The sequence below is a fragment of the Sphaeramia orbicularis genome, chromosome 16 (assembly GCF_902148855.1).
Source record: "Sphaeramia orbicularis chromosome 16, fSphaOr1.1, whole genome shotgun sequence".
NCBI lineage: Eukaryota > Metazoa > Chordata > Actinopteri > Kurtiformes > Apogonidae > Sphaeramia > Sphaeramia orbicularis.
The window spans coordinates 57118915-57134894 of NC_043972.1; the positions used below are offsets into that span (position 1 = coordinate 57118915).

At 30.0% G+C, this 15980-nt stretch overlaps 3 protein-coding genes across 7 annotated transcripts in view; 1 reads left to right on the top strand and 2 right to left on the bottom strand.

The window, feature by feature from the left end:
* The window catches only part of LOC115435836 (uncharacterized), a 1131008-nt gene that overhangs the window by 802950 nt on the left and 312078 nt on the right, over positions 1-15980 (bottom strand). The gene's annotated exons all lie outside the window — the stretch shown is intronic.
* Positions 1-15980, top strand: part of LOC115436331 (zinc finger protein 658B-like) — a 763626-nt gene that overhangs the window by 568050 nt on the left and 179596 nt on the right. The window lies entirely within an intron of this gene.
* The window catches only part of LOC115436291 (zinc finger protein 239-like), an 887505-nt gene that overhangs the window by 526885 nt on the left and 344640 nt on the right, over positions 1-15980 (bottom strand). For 4 of the 5 annotated variants that reach the window (XM_030159108.1, XM_030159105.1, XM_030159115.1 and 1 more), the window contains one exon: positions 1271-1341. The gene's annotated coding sequence lies outside the window, so the exon portion shown is untranslated. Of the gene's footprint in view, positions 1-1270; positions 1342-1453; positions 1866-15980 lie in introns of those variants that run through there. The other variant, XM_030159112.1, reaches the window with a different exon arrangement.

A 15980-nucleotide genomic window follows, 5' to 3' on the forward strand; every position in this document is an offset into this window, starting at 1 on the left:
TAGTAGTATATCCACTGTTAGTACTTGTATTTGTAGTAGTAGTATATGCACTGTTAATACTTGTATTTGTAGTAGTAGTATCGTCACTGTTAGTACTTGTATGGGTAGTAGTAGTATATCGACTGTTAGTACTTGTATTTGTAGTAGTAGTATATGCACTGTTAATATTTGTATTTGTAGTAGTACTATATCCACTGTTAGTACTTGTATTGGTAGTAGTAGTATATCCACTGTTAATACTTGTATTTGTAGTAGTAGTATATCCACCGTTAGTACTAGTATTTGTAGTAGTAGTACATCTACTGTTAATACCTGTATTTGTAGTAGTAGTACATCCACTGTTAATACTTGTATTTGTAGTATAACCACCGTTAATACTTGTATTTGTAGTAGTAGTACATCCACTGTTAATACTTGTATTTGTAGTAGTAGTATATCCACCGTTAGTACTAGTATTTGTAGTAGTAGTACATCCACTGTTAATACTTGTATTTGCAGTAGTAGTATCGTCACTGTTAGTACTTGTATTGGTAGTAGTAGTATATCCACTGTTAGTACTTGTATTTGTAGTAGTAGTATATGCACTGTTAATACTTGTATTTGTAGTAGCAGTATCGTCACTTTTAGTACTTGTATGGGGAGTAGTAGTATATCCACTGTTAGTACTTGTATTGGTAGTAGTAGTATATCCACTGTTAATACTTGTATTTGTAGTAGTAGTATTAACACTTATGTACATTAGTTCTAGTTGTTGGTAATTATTCTAACACCAGCTGTTCTGTTTTTTAATAGTTCTACTTCAGTTTGCTGTTCATCCATGTACGGCTGCACGATTTTGCTCCAAACTAAAATCTGGAATTTTCCAAAATCTCTTGCTTCAGCATACAAAGAGATTTTGGACAATTCCATGCTCCTAAGTTTGTGGGAACAGTTTGGGGTGAGGAGAGTTGAATGTTCAAAGTGGTTCATGTGTAAACATCTGATAATGAGGTCAGTTTAGATGCTACAGTACAATCTGTGATTGCCTTGTGTTGGTATTATTCAGTTTTCATCTACAGACAGAGGGATGTGTTGATAGGAGTGATTTGCACCAATTCAGTTTCACCACCAGAGGGCAGTCGAACATTACCCTTCCCACGGTATGGTAGAATCAGGAGGTGCTTTTGTTGTTGTGTGTATGGAAGGCAGCAGCCACGGTGATTCAAAGGCTAAAGCTGAAACCCACGGCTATTTTTGAGCTTTTATTGAAAACAGAACACAGTGCACTCACCAGAATGGGATGTTGGATAGAACTTTGCTCATGGACGTTAGTGCAGCTCACACAGCCCGAATTTCCATCCACTGTAACAGGAGACATGGGAATAAAAAACAGGATGAACATTTAACTTTAACTAAACAACCGGAGCATGTTCAAGCAGCGCGAGGACTGAAAAGGAAATCCATCTAAAGTCACGTGACCGTCTCCGCTTCCCTGCACTAGAGTTACCTGTTCTAGTTCTAACCTGCTGCCTCTGTTTCTCTTCTCCTTTGCCGGTTTCCCCCTCCCTCCCTCCACAGTTTTCCCTGTGCTGTTCTATCCAGTCGGACTGTGGAACACTTCCTTCACTCTGCCGTGGGACTCTCCTCCTCCTGGTTGTGGCTCTGCTGCCTGGGGCTATCTCCGGACTAATGCTGCTCCATGTTCAACTCCTCCGTCTCACAGCTGCTCAAACTCAACACTCGCTCCATTCCATCATGTAGATCCACCTGAAAACAATACGGGCTCCTCCGCAGACCTCCTTATATCCACAGAGGGTCACGGAGAAACTTTATTTCCACAAAACCTGCCAGCTCTGACTCCAGTTCATCCCTCTGGTCTGCAGGTCGGTGCGTCGCAGCTCGAAAACGTCATCAGTGTGCTGCTGCTGTAGGGAATTGAACCACTGGAAATGCTAGATCAGTTTTGCTTTTTGAATAATGCCCTTAGCATTTTTGAAGAATACTAAGGGCATTGTTTAAAAAGCAGAACTGATATAACTGAACAGCTCGTTAAATAACAAAAATTCGTTCAGTTATTGAGACACGCGAGACTTTCCATGGTCAGAAGGCTGAGTAATCAACCAATCAGAATGCAGCTACTACAAATACAAGTATTACCAGTGGATATACTACTAATACCAATACAAGTACTGATAGTGGATATACTACTATTACAAATACAAGTACTAACAGTAGATATACTACTACTACAAATACAAGTACTAACAGTGGATATACTACTACTACAAATACAAGTACTAACAGTGGATATACTACTACTACAAATACAAGTATTAACAGTGGATATACTACTCCTACAAATACAAGTATTAACAGTGGATATACTACTACTACAAATACAAGTATTAACAATGGATATACTACTACTACAAATACAAGTATTAACAGTAGATATACTACTACTACAAATATAAGTATTAACAGGAGATATACTACTACTACAAATACAAGTAGTAACAGTAGATATACTACTACTACAAATACAAGTATTAACAGTGGATATACTACTACTACAAATACAAGTATTAACAGCAGATATACTACTATTACAACTACAAGTATTAACAGTGGATATACTACTACTACAAATACAAGTATTAACAGCGGATATACTACTATTACAACTACAAGTATTAACAGTGGCTATACTACTACTACAAATACAAGTATTAACAGTGGATATACTACTACTACAAATACAAGTATTAACAGTGGATATACTACTATTACAACTAAAAGTATTAACAGTGGATATACTACTACTACAAATAAAAGTAATAACAGTAGATATACTACTACTACAAATATAAGTATTAACAGCAGGTATACTACTATTACAACTACAAGTATTAACAGTGGATATACTACTACTACAACTACAAGTATTAACAGTAGATATATTACTACTACAAATACAAGTATTAACAGTGGATATACTACTACTACAAATACAAGTACTAACAGTGGATATACTACTACTACAAATACAAGTATTAACAGTGGATATACTACTACTACAAATACAAGTATTAACAGTGGATATACTACGACTACAAATACAAGTATTAACAGTGGATATACTACTACTACAAATACAAGTATTAACAATGGATATACTACTACTACAAATACAAGTATTAACAGCAGATATACTACTACTACAACTACAAGTATTAACAGTGGATATACTACTACTACAAATACAAGTATTAACAGTGGATATACTACTACTACAAATACAAGTATTAACAGTGGATATACTACTACTACAAATACAAGTATTAACAGCGGATATACTACAACTACAAATACAAGTATTAACAGTGGATATACTACTACTACAAATACAAGTATTAACAATGGATATACTACTACTACAAATACAAGTATTAACAGCAGATATACTACTACTACAACTACAAGTATTAACAGTGGATATACTACTACTACAAATACAAGTATTAACAGTGGATATACTACTACTACAAATACAAGTATTAACAGCAGATATACTACTATTACAACTACAAGTATTAACAGCGGATATACTACAACTACAAATACAAGTATTAACAGTGGATATACTACTACTACAAATACAAGTATTAACAGTAGATATATTACTACTACAAATACAAGTATTAACAGTGGATATACTACTACTACAAATACAAGTATTAACAGTGGATATACTACGACTACAAATACAAGTATTAACAGTGGATATACTACTACTACAACTACAAGTATTAACAGTGGATATACTACTACTACAAATACAAGTATTAACAGTGGATATACTACTACTACAAATACAAGTACTAACAGTGGATATACTACTACTACAAATACAAGTATTAACAGTGGATATACTACTACTACAAATACAAGTATTAACAGTGGATATACTACTACTACAAATACAAGTATTAACAGCAGATATACTACTACTACAACTACAAGTATTAACAATGGATATACTACTACTACAAATACAAGTATTAACAGTGGATATACTACTACTACAAATACAAGTATTAACAGCAGATATACTACTATTACAACTACAAGTATTAACAGCGGATATACTACTACTACAAATACAAGTATTAACAGTGGATATACTACTACTACAAATACAAGTATTAACAGTAGATATATTACTACTACAAATACAAGTATTAACAGTGGATATACTACTACTACAAATACAAGTATTAACAGTGGATATACTACTACTACAAATACAAGTATTAACAGTGGATATACTACTACTACAAATACAAGTATTAACAGTGGATATACTACGACTACAAATACAAGTATTAACAGCAGATATACTACTATTACAACTACAAGTATTAACAGGGGATATACTACTACTACAAATACAAGTATTAACAGTGGATATACTACTACTACAACTACAAGTATTAACAGTGGATATACTACTACTACAAATACAAGTATTAACAGCAGATATACTACTATTACAACTACAAGTATTAACAGTGGATATACTACTACTACAAATACAAGTATTAACAGCGGATATACTACTATTACAACTACAAGTATTAACAGTGGCTATACTACTACTACAAATATAAGTATTAACAGTGGATATACTACTATTACAACTACAAGTATTAACAGTGGATATATTACTACTACAACTACAAGTATTAACAGTGGATATACTACTACTACTACAAATACAAGTATTAACAGCAGATATACTACTACTACAAATACAAGTATTAACAGTGGATATACTACTACTACAAATACAAGTATTAACAGTGGATATACTACTACTACAAATACAAGTATTAACAGTGGATATACTACTACTACAAATACAAGTATTAACAGTGGATATACTACTACTACAACTAAAAGTATTAACAGTGGATATACTACTACTACAAATACAAGTATTAACAGTGGATATACTACTACTACAAATACAAGTAATAACAGTAGATATACTACTACTACAAATATAAGTATTAACAGCAGGTATACTACTATTACAACTACAAGTATTAACAGTCGATATACTACTACTACAACTGCAAGTATTAACAGTGGATATACTACTACTACAAATACAAGTATTAACAGCAGATATACTACTATTACAACTACAAGTATTAACAGCGGATATACTACTACTACAAATACAAGTATTAACAGTTGATATACTACTACTACAAATACAAGTATTAACAGCAGATATACTACTATTACAACTACAAGTATTAACATCGGATATACTACTACTACAAATACAAGTATTAACAGTGGATATACTACTACTACAAATACAAGTATTAACAGTAGATATATTACTACTACAAATACAAGTATTAACAGTGGATATACTACTACTACAAATACAAGTACTAACAGTGGATATACTACTACTACAAATACAAGTATTAACAGTGGATATACTACTACTACAAATACAAGTAATAACAGTAGATATACTACGACGACAAATACAAGTATTAACAGTGGATATACTACTACTACAAATACAAGTATTAACAGCAGATATACTACTACTACAACTACAAGTATTAACAGTGGATATACTACTACTACAAATACAAGTATTAACAGTGGATATACTACTACTACAAATACAAGTATTAACAGTGGATATACTACGACTACAAATACAAGTATTAACAGTGGATATACTACTACTACAAATACAAGTATTAACAGCAGATATACTACTACTACAACTACAAGTATTAACAGTGGATATACTACTACTACAAATACCAGTATTAACAGTGGATATACTACGACTACAAATACAAGTATTAACAGCAGATATACTACTATTACAACTACAAGTATTAACAGGGGATATACTACTACTACAAATACAAGTATTAACAGTGGATATACTACTACTACAACTACAAGTATTAACAGTGGATATACTACTACTACAAATACAAGTATTAACAGCAGATATACTACTATTACAACTACAAGTATTAACAGTGGATATACTACTACTACAAATACAAGTATTAACAGCAGATATACTACTACAAATACAAGTATTAACAGTAAATATACTACCACTACAAATACAAGTACTACCAGCGGATATACTACTACTACAAATACAAGTACTAACAGTGGATATACTACTACTACAAATACAAGTACTAACAGTGGATATACTGCTACTACAAATACAAGTACTAACAGTGGATATACTACTACTACAAATACAAGTATTAACAGCAGATATACTACTATTACAACTACAAGTATTAACAGTGGATATACTACCACTACAAATACAAGTATTAACAGCAGATATACTACTACTACAAATACAAGTATTAACAGCAGATATACTACTATTACAACTACAAGTATTAACAGTGGATATACTACCACTACAAATACAAGTATTAACAGCAGATATACTACTATTACAACTACAAGTATTAACAGCGGATATACTACTACTACAAATACAAGTATTAACAGTGGATATACTACTACTACAAATACAAGTACTAACAGTGGATATACTACTACTACAAATACAAGTATTAACAGTGGATATACTACTACTACAAATACAAGTATTAACAATGGATATACTACTACTACAAATACAAGTATTAACAGCAGATATACTACTACTACAACTACAAGTATTAACAGCGGATATACTACTACTACAAATACAAGTATTAACAGTGGATATACTACTACTACAAATACAAGTATTAACAGTGGATATACTACTACTACAAATACAAGTATTAACAGCGGATATACTACAACTACAAATACAAGTATTAACAGTGGATATACTACTACTACAAATACAAGTATTAACAATGGATATACTACTACTACAAATACAAGTATTAACAGCAGATATACTACTACTACAACTACAAGTATTAACAGTGGATATACTACTACTACAAATACAAGTATTAACAGTGGATATACTACTACTACAAATACAAGTATTAACAGCAGATATACTACTATTACAACTACAAGTATTAACAGCGGATATACTACAACTACAAATACAAGTATTAACAGTGGATATACTACTACTACAAATACAAGTATTAACAGTAGATATATTACTACTACAAATACAAGTATTAACAGTGGATATACTACTACTACAAATACAAGTATTAACAGTGGATATACTACGACTACAAATACAAGTATTAACAGTGGATATACTACTACTACAACTACAAGTATTAACAGTGGATATACTACTACTACAAATACAAGTATTAACAGTGGATATACTACTACTACAAATACAAGTACTAACAGTGGATATACTACTACTACAAATACAAGTATTAACAGTGGATATACTACTACAACTACAAGTATTAACAGTGGATATACTACTACTACAAATACAAGTATTAACAGTGGATATACTACTACTACAAATACAAGTACTAACAGTGGATATACTACTACTACAAATACAAGTATTAACAGTGGATATACTACTACTACAAATACAAGTATTAACAGTGGATATACTACTACTACAAATACAAGTATTAACAGCAGATATACTACTACTACAACTACAAGTATTAACAGTGGATATACTACTACTACAAATACAAGTATTAACAGTGGATATACTACTACTACAAATACAAGTATTAACAGCAGATATACTACTATTACAACTACAAGTATTAACAGCGGATATACTACTACTACAAATACAAGTATTAACAGTGGATATACTACTACTACAAATACAAGTATTAACAGTAGATATATTACTACTACAAATACAAGTATTAACAGTGGATATACTACTACTACAAATACAAGTATTAACAGTGGATATACTACTACTACAAATACAAGTATTAACAGTGGATATACTACTACTACAAATACAAGTATTAAAAGTGGATATACTACGACTACAAATACAAGTATTAACAGCAGATATACTACTATTACAACTACAAGTATTAACAGGGGATATACTACTACTACAAATACAGGTATTAACAGTGGATATACTACTACTACAACTACAAGTATTAACAGTGGATATACTACTACTACAAATACAAGTATTAACAGCAGATATACTACTATTACAACTACAAGTATTAACAGTGGATATACTACTACTACAAATACAAGTATTAACAGCGGATATACTACTATTACAACTACAAGTATTAACAGTGGCTATACTACTACTACAAATATAAGTATTAACAGTGGATATACTACTATTACAACTACAAGTATTAACAGTGGATATATTACTACTACAACTACAAGTATTAACAGTGGATATACTACTACTACTACAAATACAAGTATTAACAGCAGATATACTACTACTACAAATACAAGTATTAACAGTGGATATACTACTACTACAAATACAAGTATTAACAGTGGATATACTACTACTACAAATACAAGTATTAACAGTGGATATACTACTACTACAAATACAAGTATTAACAGTGGATATACTACTACTACAACTAAAAGTATTAACAGTGGATATACTACTACTACAAATACAAGTATTAACAGTGGATATACTACTACTACAAATACAAGTAATAACAGTAGATATACTACTACTACAAATATAAGTATTAACAGCAGGTATACTACTATTACAACTACAAGTATTAACAGTCGATATACTACTACTACAACTACAAGTATTAACAGTGGATATACTACTACTACAAATACAAGTATTAACAGCAGATATACTACTATTACAACTACAAGTATTAACAGCGGATATACTACTACTACAAATACAAGTATTAACAGTTGATATACTACTACTACAAATACAAGTATTAACAGCAGATATACTACTATTACAACTACAAGTATTAACATCGGATATACTACTACTACAAATACAAGTATTAACAGTGGATATACTACTACTACAAATACAAGTATTAACAGTAGATATATTACTACTACAAATACAAGTATTAACAGTGGATATACTACTACTACAAATACAAGTACTAACAGTGGATATACTACTACTACAAATACAAGTATTAACAGTGGATATACTACTACTACAAATACAAGTAATAACAGTAGATATACTACGACGACAAATACAAGTATTAACAGTGGATATACTACTACTACAAATACAAGTATTAACAGTAGATATACTACTACTACAACTACAAGTATTAACAGTGGATATACTACTACTACAAATACAAGTATTAACAGTGGATATACTACTACTACAAATACAAGTACTAACAGCGGATATACTACTACTACAAATACAAGTATTAACAGTGGATATACTACTACTACAAATACAAGTATTAACAGTGGATATACTACGACTACAAATACAAGTATTAACAGTGGATATACTACTACTACAAATACAAGTATTAACAGCAGATATACTACTACTACAACTACAAGTATTAACAGTGGATATACTACTACTACAAATACCAGTATTAACAGTGGATATACTACGACTACAAATACAAATATTAACAGCAGATATACTACTATTACAACTACAAGTATTAACAGGGGATATACTACTACTACAAATACAAGTATTAACAGTGGATATACTACTACTACAACTACAAGTATTAACAGTGGATATACTACTACTACAAATACAAGTATTAACAGCAGATATACTACTATTACAACTACAAGTATTAACAGTGGATATACTACTACTACAAATACAAGTATTAACAGCAGATATACTACTACTACAAATACAAGTATTAACAGTAAATATACTACCACTACAAATACAAGTACTACCAGCGGATATACTACTACTACAAATACAAGTACTAACAGTGGATATACTACTACTACAAATACAAGTACTAACAGTGGATATACTGCTACTACAAATACAAGTACTAACAGTGGATATACTACTACTACAAATACAAGTATTAACAGCAGATATACTACTATTACAACTACAAGTATTAACAGTGGATATACTACCACTACAAATACAAGTATTAACAGCAGATATACTACTACTACAAATACAAGTATTAACAGCAGATATACTACTATTACAACTACAAGTATTAACAGTGGATATACTACCACTACAAATACAAGTATTAACAGCAGATATACTACTATTACAACTACAAGTATTAACAGCGGATATACTACTACTACAAATACAAGTATTAACAGTGGATATACTACTACTACAAATACAAGTACTAACAGTGGATATACTACTACTACAAATACAAGTATTAACAGTGGATATACTACTACTACAAATACAAGTATTAACAGTGGATATACTATGACTACAAATACAAGTATTAACAGCAGATATACTACTATTACAACTACAAGTATTAACAGTAGATATATTACTACTACAAATACAAGTATTAACAGTGGATATACTACTACTACAAATACAAGTACTAACAGTGGATATACTACTACTACAAATACAAGTATTAACAGTGGATATACTACTACTACAAATACAAGTATTAACAGCGGATATACTACGACTACAAATACAAGTATTAACAGCGGATATACTACTACTACAAATACAAGTATTAACAGTGGATATACTACTACTACAACTACAAGTATTAACAGCGGATATACTACGACTACAAATACAAGTATTAACAGCGGATATACTACTACTACAAATACAAGTATTAACAGCAGATATACTACTACTACAACTACAAGTATTAACAGCAGATATACTACTATTACAACTACAAGTATTAACAGTAAATATACTACCACTACAAATACAAGTACTACCAGCGGATATACTACTACTACAAATACAAGTACTAACAGTGGATATACTACTACTACAAATACAAGTACTAACAGTGGATATACTGCTACTACAAATACAAGTACTAACAGTGGATATACTACTACTACAAATACAAGTATTAACAGCAGATATACTACTATTACAACTACAAGTATTAACAGTGGCTATACTACCACTACAAATACAAGTATTAACAGCAGATATACTACTACTACAAATACAAGTATTAACAGCAGATATACTACTATTACAACTACAAGTATTAACAGTGGATATACTACTACAACAAATACAAGTATTAACAGTGGATATACTACCACTACAAATACAAGTATTAACAGTAGATATATTACTACTACAACTACAAGTATTAACAGTGGATATACTACTACTACAAATACAAGTATTAACAGTGGATATACTACGACTACAAATACAAGTATTAACAGTGGATATACTACGACTACAAATACAAGTATTAACAGTGGATATACTACTACTACAAATACAAGTATTAACAGCGGATATACTACTACTACAACTACAAGTATTAACAGTGGATATACTACTACTACAAATACAAGTATTAACAGTGGATATACTACTACTACAAATACAAGTATTAACAGCAGATATACTACTATTACAACTACAAGTATTAACAGCGGATATACTACTACTACAAATACAAGTATTAACAGTGGATATACTACGACTACAAATACTAGTATTAACAGTGGATATACTACTACTACAAATACAAGTATTAACAGTGGATATACTACTATTACAACTACAAGTATTAACAGCGGATATACTACTACTACAAATACAAGTATTAACAGTGGATATACTACTACTACAAATACAAGTATTAACAGTAGATATATTACTACTACAAATACAAGTATTAACAGTGGATATACTACTACTACAAATACAAGTATTAACAGTGGATATACTACGACTACAAATACAAGTATTAACAGTGGATATACTACTACTACAAATACAAGTATTAACAGTGGATATACTACTACTACAAATACAAGTATTAACAGTGGATATACTACTACTACAAATACAAGTACTAACAGTGGATATACTACTACTACAAATACAAGTATTAACAGTGGATATACTACTACTACAAATACAAGTATTAACAGTGGATATACTACGACTACAAATACAAGTATTAACAGTGGATATACTACTACTACAAATACAAGTATTAACAGCGGATATACTACTACTACAACTACAAGTATTAACAGTGGATATACTACTACTACAAATACAAGTATTAACAGCGGATATACTACTACTACAAATACAAGTATTAACAGCAGATATACTACTATTACAACTACAAGTATTAACAGCGGATATACTACTACTACAAATACAAGTATTAACAGTGGATATACTACTACTACAAATACAAGTATTAACAGCAGATATACTACTACTACAAATACAAGTATTAACAGTGGATATACTACTACTACAAATACAAGTATTAACAGCAGATATACTACTACTACAAATACAAGTATTAACAGTGGATATACTACTACTACAAATACAAGTACTAACAGTGGATATACTACTACTACAAATACAAGTATTAACAGTGGATATACTACTACTACAAATACAAGTATTAACAGTGGATATACTACTACTACAAATACAAGTATTAACAGTGGATATACTACTACTACTACTACAAATACAAGTATTAACAGTGGATATACTACTACTACAAATACAAGTATTAACAGCAGATATACTACTATTACAACTACAAGTATTAACAGCGGATATACTACTACTACAAATACAAGTATTAACAGTGGATATACAACTACTACAAATACAAGTATTAACAGCAGATATACTACTATTACAACTACAAGTATTAACAGCGGATATACTACTACTACAAATACAAGTATTAACAGTGGATATACTACTACTACAAATACAAGTATTAACAGTGGATATACTACTACTACAACTACAAGTATCAACAGTGGATATACTACTACTACAAATACAAGTATTAACAGCAGATATACTACTATTACAACTACAAGTATTAACAGCGGATATACTACTACTACAAATACAAGTATTAACAGTGGATATACTACTACTACAAATACAAGTATTAACAGTAGATATATTACTACTACAAATACAAGTATTAACAGTGGATATACTACTACTACAAAGACAAGTACTAACAGTGGATATACTACTACTACAAATACAAGTATTAACAGTGGATATACTACGACTACAAATACAAGTATTAACAGTGGATATACTACTACTACAAATACAAGTATTAACAGCAGATATACTACTACTACAAGTATTAACAGTGGATATACTACTACTACAAATACAAGTATTAACAGTGGATATACTACTACTACAAATACAAGTATTAACAGCAGATATACTACTACTACAACTACAAGTATTAACAGTGGATATACTACTACTACAAATACAAGTATTAACAGTGGATATACTACTACTACAAATACAAGTATTAACAGCAGATATACTACTATTACAACTACAAGTATTAACAGCGGATATACTACTACTACAAATACAAGTATTAACAGTGGATATACTACGACTACAAATACAAGTATTAACAGTAGATATATTACTACTACAAATACAAGTATTAACAGCAGATATACTACTATTACAACTACAAGTATTAACAGTGGATATACTACTACTACAAATACAAGTATTAACAGCAGATATACTACTACTACAAATACAAGTATTAACAGTGGATATACTACCACTACAAATACAAGTACTAACAGCGGATATACTACTACTACAAATACAAGTATTAACAGTGGATATACTACTACTACAAATACAAGTACTAACAGTGGATATACTGCTACTACAAATACAAGTACTAACAGTGGATATACTACTACTACAAATACAAGTATTAACAGCAGATATACTACTATTACAACTACAAGTATTAACAGTGGATATACTACCACTACAAATACAAGTATTAACAGCAGATATACTACTACTACAAATACAAGTATTAACAGCAGATATACTACTATTACAACTACAAGTATTAACAGTGGATATACTACTACTACAAATACAAGTATTAACAGTGGATATACTACTATTACAACTACAAGTATTAACAGTGGATATACTACTACAACAAATACAAGTATTAATAGTGGATATACTACTACTACAAATACAAGTATTAACAGCAGATATACTACTATTACAACTACAAGTATTAACAGCGGATATACTACTACTACAAATACAAGTATTAACAGTGGATATACTACTACTACAAATACAAGTACTAACAGTGGATATACTACTACTACAAATACAAGTATTAACAGTGGATATACTACTACTACAAATACAAGTATTAACAGTGGATATACTATGACTACAAATACAAGTATTAACAGTGGATATACTACTACTACAAATACAAGTATTAACAGCAGATATACTACTATTACAACTACAAGTATTAACAGTAGATATATTACTACTACAAATACAAGTATTAACAGTGGATATACTACTACTACAAATACAAGTACTAACAGTGGATATACTACTACTACAAATACAAGTATTAACAGTGGATATACTACTACTACAAATACAAGTATTAACAGTGGATATACTACGACTACAAATACAAGTATTAACAGCGGATATACTACTACTACAAATACAAGTATTAACAGCAGATATACTACTACTACAACTACAAGTATTAACAGTGGATATACTACTACTACAAATACAAGTACTAACAGTGGATATACTACTACTACAAATACAAGTATTAACAGCAGATATACTACTACTACAAATACAAGTATTAACAGTGGATATACTACTACTACAAATACAAGTATTAACAGTGGATATACTACTACTACAAATACAAGTATTAACAGTAGATATATTACTACTACAAATACAAGTATTAACAGTGGATATACTACTACTACAAATACAAGTATTAACAGTGGATATACTACGACTACAAATACAAGTATTAACAGTGGATATACTACTACTACAAATACAAGTATTAACAGTGGATATACTACTACTACAAATACAAGTATTAACAGTGGATATACTACTACTACAAATACAAGTATTAACAATAGATATATTACTACTACAAATACAAGTATTAACAGTGGATATACTACTACTACAAATACAAGTATTAACAGTGGATATACTACTTCTACAAATACAAGTATTAACAGTGGATATACTACTATTACAACTACAAGTATTAACAGCGGATATACTACTACTACAAATACAATATTAACAGTGGATATACTACTACTACAAATACAAGTATTAACAGTAGATATATTACTACTACAAATACAAGTATTAACAGTGGATATACTACTACTACAAATACAAGTATTAACAGTGGATATACTACGACTACAAATACAAGTATTAACAGTGGATATACTACTACTACAAATACAAGTATTAACAGTGGATATACTACTACTACAAATACAAGTATTAACAGTGGATATACTACTACTACAAATACAAGTACTAACAGTGGATATAATACTACTACAAATACAAGTATTAACAGTGGATATACTACTACTACAAATACAAGTATTAACAGTGGATATACTACGACTACAAATACAAGTATTAACAGTGGATATACTACTACTACAAATACAAGTATTAACAGCGGATATACTACTACTACAAATACAAGTATTAACAGCAGATATACTACTATTACAACTACAAGTATTAACAGCGGATATACTACTACTACAAATACAAGTATTAACAGTGGATATACTACTACTACAAATACAAGTATTAACAGCAGATATACTACTACTACAAATACAAGTATTAACAGTGGATATACTACTACTACAAATACAAGTATTAACAGCGGATATACTACTACTAC